This window comes from Schistocerca cancellata, chromosome 2 (assembly GCF_023864275.1).
Source record: "Schistocerca cancellata isolate TAMUIC-IGC-003103 chromosome 2, iqSchCanc2.1, whole genome shotgun sequence".
NCBI lineage: Eukaryota > Metazoa > Arthropoda > Insecta > Orthoptera > Acrididae > Schistocerca > Schistocerca cancellata.
Genome location: NC_064627.1, coordinates 877,129,021 through 877,140,281, shown reverse-complemented (window position 1 = coordinate 877,140,281; position 11,261 = coordinate 877,129,021). Strand labels below are relative to the sequence as shown.

Here is an 11,261-nt window from a genome sequence, read left to right as displayed (position 1 = left end):
TGCCTGTCACTTTTAAAATGACAGCTTTATTCCAGGCATTAATACAGTTATAGTGAGAGACAGGTAGAATTTTTATACAATTTTCATTCACATTTATGATGAAATTTTCTTAAATTCTGACAACAGAATAACTCCATGACATTTAACTAATTTTTGGATTTTGTTGAACGAAAGAAGGATGTAATTAAACAATTTGGAGTGTGGTGTGTGGAGAAAAATTGCAGAGTATGACCTGACGAGAGAAAAAGCACTCCGTCTTCAGGCCACAAGTGGCCCATCGGGACCATCCGAACCACGTGTCAGTTGAGGATTCGGATAGGAGCGGTGTGTGGTCAGCACACCCCTCTCCCTATCGTTAAGATGGCTTTCTTTCAACGGAGTCGCTACTATTCGGTCGAGTAGCTCCTCAGTTGTCATAACGAGGCTGAGTGCATCCAGAAAAATGGCAACAGCACAGGGCGCCAGGATGGTCACCCATCCAAGGGCCGGCCACGCTCTACAGCGCTTAACTTCGGTGATCTGACGGGAACCCGTGTATCCACTGCGGCAAGGCCGTTGCCCAGTGAGAGAAAAAGAGGATCTTTTCTATCTGAAACGATAACTACGTATTAAGGGGAGAATAGCTGAAGTTAGTTACATTTTCGTTTCGTGATCATGTGAAAAATACGTTGCTGTAGAGAAGAGGCACGGCAGAATACTACCAGTAAGAGAAGAAACGATGGAGTGTTTGGTATCAGACTCTCACGGCATGCAGGGCACCTACATTTACTCAATGTAGTTAAAAGGCAGACGAGAATGAGCCACTTGACACAGCATCTGATCTGTATGACGTGGCACCAGATGATAACACAGCGTAGACTGTAGTATGTCTTTCCTTCGGATACTACTCATCTAAATATGATATATTTTTCAAACTTGAAGCTGGTTGGTTGGTTGGTTGTTTGGGGAAGGAGACCAGACAGCGAGGTCATCGGTCTCATCGAATTAGGGAAGGATGGGGAATGAAGTCGGCCGTGCCCTTTCAGAGGAACCATCCCGGAATTTGCCTGGAGTGATTTAGGGAAATCACGGAAAACCTAAATCAGGATGGCCGGACGCGGGATTGAACCGTCGTCCTCCCGAATGCGAGTCCAGTGTCTAACCACTGCGCCACCTCGCTCGGTCGTAAAACTTGAAGTAATAAACAGTAAAACAATAAGTAATGCACTAATTTATTAGTTGACATGCCATTGTGTTGAGACATAGTATGTACCTCTCGTATAATAATGCAATGCAGTCTGAAATACGAATAATATACCAGCAGCCACAATATCTGCTATCTTTGTGTCCGGCTACGCTTCTTTAAGCCACTAACAGCTAAATTTTTCGTAATACTGGCAAACAGAAAAATACTCTTGTTGCGCTGAATTCTCAGAAGCTCCTTTCCTAAAATACTAAATGTTTGTCAAAATAATTTTCCGCGCAGACGATAAATTGATTCAGAATGAAAATGTCGAGAAACAGAGCGGATGAAACTTTTCTGTAAGTTTTATTTTTCCCCCCGTTTCAAGCATTTGGGCAATAAAATCTACCGCTGGTTTAAGCTTTCGTGTGCCGTAGACCGTTACGCTGCCTTACGAGATTCGCTGCCACAGATACTACAAAGCCCGCACAGATTTTTAAAGGGCCATAAATGTCCGGTGGATCTAAATAATGTCGCTATTAAGTCCAGAGGTTGCGGAATACGTTTGTTGCTTTGTGGGAGAGAGATTACTTCGTCATGCGGCAGAACACGTCCTGCTTTGTAATCCGAATGGGGGACTGCTTTCCGGCAGACATATTATTAAGCGCGAGAAACTACACTTGCAGGTATCAGGAATGTATTGTCTGCGAAGCAGACTGCACTACAACGTTATTGTCTGATTATGTGAGAGACGCATACGAGACGATTCGCTGGCTTATCTATAACTAGTACACAGAAAAATTTTATGTTAAGTTGTGGAAAGGTGTTCTAATTCTGGGGAACTGACTACAAAACTGGAGCGGTACAAAAGTGAAGATATTAATGCTGGGAACAACATAAGAAGCAACACAGGAATGAATAGCACTGTCCTGGGTGCCAAGTCTCTAAGAGATATATCCTGATTAGAAGTACGTTCTCGTTCTGCCCGATGGATTCCTTTGCACTTCAAACGTCATTTCAACGTTGTTGAAGAAACGAAAGATTCATAGAGAAGATTAAAAACACGTTTCTCAACTAAATTTTCCATGTAACCAAGGTGTTCCTCTACAAATATGTGACATCTGATTTCGCGCTATCTGCCGGCCGCTAATATTGGTCCACTATTATTACTCTTCCCATCTGAAATGGTGTTTGAGGCCGACAACCATTAAGTTTTCATTATGTTCTGAAAAATAGCCCTCTTTGGTCCCGAATAATGGTTCAGCGCTAACTAGGGTAAGTTTCGGGAGATCATTGACAAAAAATATTTATTGACTCCATCGTTCCTGTCTCTCTGTTATGATGCACTGGGATCTAATGCCTATTAACAGAATCTGTAGAAGGAAGTCTCATACCGTTAGAGAGGATACAATGCAACGCCGTCAATTTAGTTGCGAGTTCGTTTAAGTAGCATCAATGCAACTGATGCTTACTCGCCCATAGAACTGTACAGTCACTCCTTTCTCCATTAGTCATTAGTTATTATCAATTACACCACCACCCCCATACTTAAATCATATTTCGCGCTATCTCACAGCAACACATTACTCATAAAAGGCAACAATGATAAGCCGTTGCCGGCCGGGGTGTCCGAGCGGTTCTAGGCGCTACAGTCTGGAACCGCGCGACCGCTACGGTCGCAGGTTCGACTCCTGCCTCGGGCACGGATGTGTGTGATGTCCTTAGGTTAGTTAGGTTTAAGTAGTTCTAAGTTCTAGGGGACTGATGACCTCAGAAGTTAAGTCCCATAGTGCTCAGAGCCATTTTAACCATTTGATAAGCCGTTATTGGTACGTTTGCGACAGAATGTGCTACCAATACGTTCCAAAACGCCATGCAAACAAACTGAATTTTACCAAGGCTCATGCTTCGGGTTCTCCTGGTGATAGAAAGGTAGGGTCCACTGTTTTGGATAGCCTTTGGTCTACGGACCATTTGTAGGAGGGCAGTTCAATAAGTAATGCAACACATTTTTTTTTCTGAAACAGGGGTTGTTTTATTCAGCATTGAAATACACCAGGTTATTCCCCAATCCTTTAGCTACACAACACTATTTTTCAACGTAATCTCCATTCAATGCTACGGCCTTGCGCCACCTTGAAATGAGGGCCTGTATGCCTGCACGGTACCAGCTGTGCACGGCCGGCCCGTACGCGGGAGATCAGACAGTCTTGATTGACCTTGCGGCGATGATGACACACGCTTTGCCCAACGACTCACCGTGCTTTTGTCCACTGCCAGATGACCATAGACATTCTGCAAGCGCCTATGAATATCTGAGATGCCCTGGTTTTCCGCCAAAAGAAACTCGATCACTGCCCGTTGTTTGCAACGCACATCCGTTACACACGCCATTTTAACAGCTCCGTACAGCGCTGCCACCTGTCGGAAGTCAGTGAAACTATATGAGTCGAAGCGGATGTTTGAAAATATTCCACAAGAAATTTCCGGTTTTTTCAACCAAAATTGGCCGAGAAAGAAAATGTGTTGCATTACATATTGAACTGCCCTCGTAACACAGCGGCAGGATCGTCTTAGTGTAACTATCCTACAGTACCGGTTCTAAGTCTGAATATTACATACTTCCTCCAGCTTATGAAAATTCAACCAATTTTTTTTCCTTTTGCATTAGATGTGACATATTATGACCTTTCAGGAGCTTATGGAGGTACCATTTAGTTCATGGCCATTTCATGAGAAAACATGAAAATAGGGTTTATCACCATTTTGTCGCAGTCAGCAGTGGATATCTAAATATCGGTATACTCTTTAGGCATTTATCTAAGAGTGACATCCTCTCGTTTTCAAAAATCTAGAGAAGCATACCAAACACTTGGTTTCTGGGTACCAAACCGAGTCACGGATTCCGAGACTGGTGTGGACGGAAAATGGCTGTAACTTTTACAATACAAACCTAAGATCCCGATCTCAAACAACATTGTAAATTCTCCTGATATCACAAGCTGCGACAGAGTCTTGATATCTTTATCCGTTTTCGAGTTATAGAGGATCAAAGTTACCCTACTTGTACACGCAAAATACGCACCGGTGTGAGTCGAAAACGTATATTAAAAAGTGCCGTTGCACAGAGAAATATGGTGTAAAATTTTTTCGTTATCATTAGAATGGTTCTGGGAACCCGGTGTTATAGTATTGAAGCACATGCAGATTTAAAATTAATGTTGCATTATTTCACTTTCACATACGTGTAGTATCAAATTGTTACTGAGGTATAAATTTCATATAAGTGAACACAAGGGAATCAGCGGAAAAATGTTCGTCTCGGAGCACAAAAAGGCGAATATGATATTGTTTAAAAGACTTTGACTGAAATGTGGGAAACTAGGTGTCCCATTTGCCTTCCTCAGCACCTTTAAAAAATGTTCCCAAAATATTGGCATATAAACATTGTCACACTCTTCTATGCTGAGGGAGAACGTAAAGTGGCAGAGTGAAAAAGAGGGAAAAATAGTAAATACCAGAAGGTAATAGACAGTGGTTGTCAAATAGAAAGAGCGACGGAAATAGTGATACTGGGAGAGAAGGAAAGGAACAGTGGCAGTGGAACGCAGATGAAAGCTATAGAACAGTGACTAAGAAAGGGATAATGATGATTAGTTTGTGGGGCGCTCAACTGCGCGGGTATCAGCGCCCGTAGAGATTCCGATTCTTTACTCAGTCCAACCTCGCCACTTTCATGGATGGTGATGAAATGATGAGGACAACACAAACACCCAGTCCCCGGGCGGAGAAAATCCTCAAGCCGGCCGGGAATCGCATCCAAGAAAGGAATGAACGATACAGTCCCATTGGGAGAGAAATAAACTGATGGAGAAGGTAGAAGTGAGTGACAGCCAGTGATAACGAGAGATAGACTGTATGACAGTAACAACGAGAAAGAGAAAGGTAATGACAGTGTGAAGAGACTGCAGCAGTGAGAAGGAATGAATGATTAGTAGCGGTAAGAGAGAGCATGAGGGAGACAATGACTGTCGGAGGAGACAGTAGTAGTAGGACGGAGAGAGAGAGAGAGGGAGAGAGAGAGAGGGAGAGAGAGAGAGGGAGAGAGAGAGAGAGAGAGAGAGAGAATGGCACGAGACGGTGCTAATGAAATACAAAGAGATGATGGCAATGAGTTGGACTGAATGAATGGGTGAGAGAGAGGGCAAGTTGGAGTGGATGAGTATGAGCGAGTTACAGCGATGGACCAGTAGGTGTGAGCTATTTAGTGGAATGGAGCTAGTGAGAGTGGGAGATGAGCTCCATGTTAGAGCGCGAATGTGTTCGCACGCCAAAAATTTTGGGGGTATTTTAAGGTGCTGAGGAAGGTGGAATGAGGCAGCTGGAAACCCAATTTTCAGTCTTTCAAGCAAGAGGATATTCACTACTTTGTAGTCCGATAGGAGCATATATTCGCTGGTGTAGCTTTATTAACAAGTTCCGCTGTCAAACATGGAAACTATCAGAGACGGAGAATCACCATTCTCAGAGCTTTTTCTCTTGTTGCATATCTGACATGAGGTGCTTCAAATCGTGACACACCAGGAGAAAGTACGACGTGTCATCCAGTATGCAGACAACGGTACGGCGGAATTATCGACGCCAGTATGTGAGGGCCTCCATGGATATAGACAATGGCTGCCTAAAAAAAAAGTGCTTGTTTTTCGATGAAGCAACGTTCTACATTTCCTAGACAGTTGCAGTGACATGACTGAATTGTTGCTTCTACAACAAGTGGAAGATCTGCAGCCGTCCATCATCTTCTAGTATTCCTGTATGATGGTGTAACTCACATTGGAGATCGACCATGGGAGGTTTTCTGAATGAAAAATTTCCTGAGAGATGAATGTATCACGATGAGCCCATCTCATGACCCCTGTACTCCACAATGTCACGCCATTAGATTTCCTTTGGTGCTTTTAAGTGAAGAGGTCAAGAATGGATCGCATAGACACAGCACCAGTCAATGACATTTCTGTCCCCTGTGTACGACTCAATGTGTAAGTAGGCTGTTTATGTTTTCTTTATGTAAGTAGGCTGTTTATGTTTTCTTATTGGCAACGTTACGTAGCGCTCTGTATGAAAATCACTGGCTGTACTGTGTGCAGTCTGTGGCTAGTTTGAATTGTTGTCTGCCATTGTAGTGTTGGGCAGCTGGATGTGAACAGCGCGTAGCGTTGCGCAGTTGGAGGTGAGCCGCCAGCAGTGGTGGATGTGGGGAGAGAGATGGCGGAATTTTGAAATTTGTTATACTGGATATTATGAACTGCTATATATATTATGACTATTAAGGTAAATACATTGTTTGTTCTCTATTAAAATCTTTCATTTGCTAACTATGCCTATCAGTAGTTAGTGCCTTCAGTAGTTTGAATCTTTTATTTAGCTGGCAGTAGTGGCGCTCGCTGTATTGCAGTAGTTCGGAGGGGATGTTTTATATGTCGACCCTTAGCCGAGGATACCTCACTGGAATCTTCTGATTTTTTCTTGTAGTTTGTGTAATTAGTGTAGATTTTGTTTATTGCTAGCGCGTAATTGTAGAGAAAATCTCCTTTGTAGTTGCAGTCTTTCATTGTTGTACAGTAAAACAGTTGTGGCATGCATGTAGATTTGCACCAAGTATTTCGCAGCTGCGCTTGCAATTAACTAGATATTATTTTCAGTGCTATGTTAATGTGTTCCCCTATTTTTGCTCTTCAAATTGTGTTTTTCTGTGTTGTCGTGTGAAATATTGTGACAATAATGGCGTGTGGAAAACGTAACACTAGGCTCCAAAGTAAACTGAGAAATGACAGTGAAGACGAAAGCAGTGTGTTAACGCCACCATGTAATGAATTAACTAATATTCAAAGTAGTAATTTGGTAACTGTGCATAGGGAAATGGAGCGGGCGGCAAATAGTGGTGTAGACAGTGAAACAGGTTGTGAACAGGGAAGCATTATCGATCGATCGGATCGATCGGTCGGCAACAGCTCGCCTCAGGAATCTGAAATGACAGGACACAATTTTACAAATACTGTAGATTCAGGTTTTGCGTCCTCACCGTTTTCTCAAATAAATCAAGACACATTTTCAGCTTGTCAAAATGTGAACGTTGCCGGTGCAAATGCACTGCCGAAAAGCGTAGAGGAACAGATTCCAGACACTAATGCATTGTTATTACAGCTAATGCAACAAATGGAACAAAATCAGAGACAAACACAGCAAAAGCTTCAAAAGTTAGACACAATGGAACAAAATCAGAGACAAACACAGCAACAGTTAGACACAATGGAACAAAAGCTTCAAAAGTTAGACTCAGTGGAACATAAGCTTGAACAAACACGTGAAGATTTAGCTACTGAGTTACATAATATTGAATCGAAATGTCAAAAAGCCTGTAATGATGTAAAAACACAAATTTGTGAGCATTTTCAACCTATTTTTTCGCGGCATGAAAATGCATTACAGAATCACGAAGCAGCCATAAAAGAACTCCAAACTATTGTTCATGAAAATCACGACACCTTGCAAGATAAAATTGACTCAGTTGCATCTGCCGATTCGGTTACGCAACTTGCAGAAACTCAAGAAAACTTAAAACACAGTAGATACGATTTCAACACAAATGGACACTCCGAAACTTGGTTCAGAAAAACACACTGAGGAAATAAGTACACTATCGGAGAAAGTAGCCGAACTTTCGGATCAGTTCACTAACTTATCTGCAAAGGTAGATGATGATCTGAATGAAACAAGACCTGTAGCCATCACTGACACTGAAGAGTGCGAAAAATTAGGAAATTCAAACAAAATCAGAATCAAATTAATACGCAACACCAAAGAGAAATCCGGGAAGTACAAGATCAGCTGACACAGGTAATACAAGAATTACGTATTTCAGAGGCCACTCGCGCTCCAATACGGGAAGAGGGACATATAAATACGGAACAGCCACAAAATAATAACTCAGGGCACTTCGGAAATTATGAAAGAAATTGGCAAGGTACACCGAATTTTGAGATGGAACCGCCGACACGACGTAACAATGACCGATATGCTACTCACTGACACGATGATTTTGACTATAAGCTGTTCATTACTACACGTAAATTCAAAACGTTTAAGAATTCTGCCGACGACATTCATCCACAAGCGTGGCTCCATCAATTCTCTCATTGTTTTCCTCCCAACTGGTCATTGGAGCACAGGTTAGAATTTATGTGTGGCTACTTGGAGAATGAACCAGCTGTGAGAATGCGATCGGTCATTCACGATTGTCACAGTGAAGGAGAATTTTACCATGCGTTCCTCTCAGCATATTGGTCTCAAGCTACACAAGACCGAGTAAAACATAGCATCATAATGATGAAACATTTCGAACAATCTGAATTTTCCAGTCTTGTGGAATATTTTGAAGACATGTTGCACAAGAATCAGTACCTGTCAAACCCATACAGCCCCTCAGAACTCATACGCATTTGCTTAATCAAATTACCTGAACATTTACGATATATTATTTTGGCAGGACGTTGCAAAGACGACATTGAAGCTTTTCAGGGACTGTTACAAGAACTGGAAATTGACACTGACAATCGCGGAAGGCAAAAACAGGAGCACAACAATTACAGATCACATCCGTCACAATTCCGCGATGACAGAAATAATATACGACAAGGCCATTCTTTCAATGTAAATCGTGACCGAAACAGACACCACCCGTATGACAACCATTGGCAGAGTAGTAATAATTACAGGGAAAGATCACCTCTCCGCGGTAATGACTATCACAGAGACAATCAAAGAAACTGACAAGATGGGAACCACAATAATTATTATCAAGGGAGACAGAAAACTTTATACGCAACGGTCCAGCGAGCAGTTACGATTCCGGGAGAAAGTCTCCACCACATGACTGACAAACAAGAAACTATGTAAACTACCAACATAATGACAGACCTGAATTTCATCAGAACTGGCGGGATTCAAACAGAGCAGGGCACTCTCGACAACGTGAATTTGTGGAAGTTAGGTCTCCTAATCCCAATAATGACGCGCACCAACAAAGAGATAGCAGACAATGACTCGCACCGCAGGCAGCCACCTGCGCCGGCTGGCTCAGAGAAAAATAGCATACACGCTAACCTTGAAAAAAATTTTAGCATTCCTAACCAACGTACACAACATGATAATTGCTTTGAAGTTGAAACTCTGCGCGTTATAAAGGGTAAAAGGTTTACACCACATTTCACATGTAAAACCGTTTATTGAAAGATAATCTGCTTTTTAACTTTGTCTTTGCCATAAAACGTTTCACTTCACGTTACTAGTATGCTTTAGAAACTGTTACCATGCAATAATGTTTCAAGTTAAATATCCAGTCAAGAACCAAGAGAACTAATTTAAACAGAAATTACAAATGCATTGTTGTTGTGAACAGACGTCACAGTGTTATTGTGTGTGTGCTTTCTTGCTTGTTTGTTGCACGATTACGTAACGACTATATGGCTCACATACTTAGAACATATACTGGTACTGCTAATGAGATTTTCATGCAACATTTTGGTTTACTTGAAAATACATTCTGGAATTAAAGTAGTTTCTGTGAGATACCAGATGACACAGTGGTTAGTTTGTGTGACAACTACATGATTTTATCACGACGCTACTAATGAGTGACAATTTACAATGTTGCTTTTGCGGTGTTTCTGTTTTATATCTGCACAGTTTTTCTGTATTATTCTGGAAAGTAAAACATGTTTAATAGTAACTTTTGTGGTATAGCTCAAGGAGACAGCCTTTTCCGTAGGACAACAATATGTTACAGCACAGTATGTTCCTCATCACAACAATAAGCGTAGTAACTAAGATATCTATACGCAAAGCATTTCACTTTTGTTTATCATGAGGTAAGTACATTGACTTCTGCAGAACTTAGCTTTTGGTGGACAATAACTACGACACTTCCATAGAATTATCTTACAGCAAGACACACATTTAGCGCTACAGGACATGCATTTGAGTGCTTAATTTTGTACTTAAACCATTTATTTTTCAAGATTTTTGAATTACAAAGAAAGTTTTCCGTGATACATTTCATTCCATTGCTGTAATCTGTAACACCTGAGGGTATAATTACATTAATCCTCAGGGGGTACACGCCTACTTTGTGTACCATATGTTTGGCAAGCACAAGGAGCCCTAGCTAATATGGTATATGCTTATACAACTTTACACATCAGTACCATATTTCTCTAACACATAATTACACAGCTATCTGATCATTTAACTGAGAGAGACAAACTTTTTTACTATGTCAGTGACACATGTTTATGCAACTACACAGTTGGTGAACTTCACACTTATGAAATTGTATTTTGTCTGTACTTTGTGAACTCTTCATATTTTTTCGGAACCATTGTGGTACTATGAGAGCTTTGAATGATGTATTTGGTATGAGATCATGATTTTTAAAGTACGTTTGAGGTAGATGACACTACTGCAATGAGCAGAGAGTTTTCTTTAGGTTTTGAAATTATTGCAGAAAGCTACGACGTTTTTGAGATTTGACTGAGGTGTTATGATGTTATTATTACGACGATGATGTGTATTATGCTGCTGAGGTATGTTTATGATCAATAAGCTGATGCTATATGAGTTATTTGATTATGCTACATAGCTGTTATGATGAAATATTGAAGAAGTGTCGACGAATATGTATATGTGTAATAAGGTAAGGAATAATGAGTAGTGGTTAGGGACTCTGGTTTGTGAAAAAGGTTGTTGTAAACCAAGAATCGTACTTTAAGAGTTATGAAATGTATGTAAATGCGTGAATGTATCACAATGCCGGCGAAAATTTTTTGGACACTGTTATATTCATAAGATTTTGTTTCTAAACATTTGCAATGCAAATTCTCGACCTGTGAAGTTTTGTATATGAGACTGTCACTGTTGCGGAAACTGCTGTCGTAAATATTTCCGTAAGAAAGTTAAGTGACCACCTGCACGTAATGCGTCGTGGGCACCCAGCTGTGTCAGACGCCTGGAGGACAAGCCATTAGGGTGTGCCTTTTCGGAA

The 11,261-nt window shown here is 41.2% G+C and overlaps 1 pseudogene; it reads right to left on the bottom strand.

Annotated features, from left to right (window-relative positions):
• Positions 1 to 443: 443 nt before the first annotated feature.
• On the bottom strand, positions 444 to 560 carry LOC126163858 (5S ribosomal RNA; annotated as a pseudogene).
• Between the last annotated feature and the right edge of the window lie 10,701 nt (positions 561 to 11,261).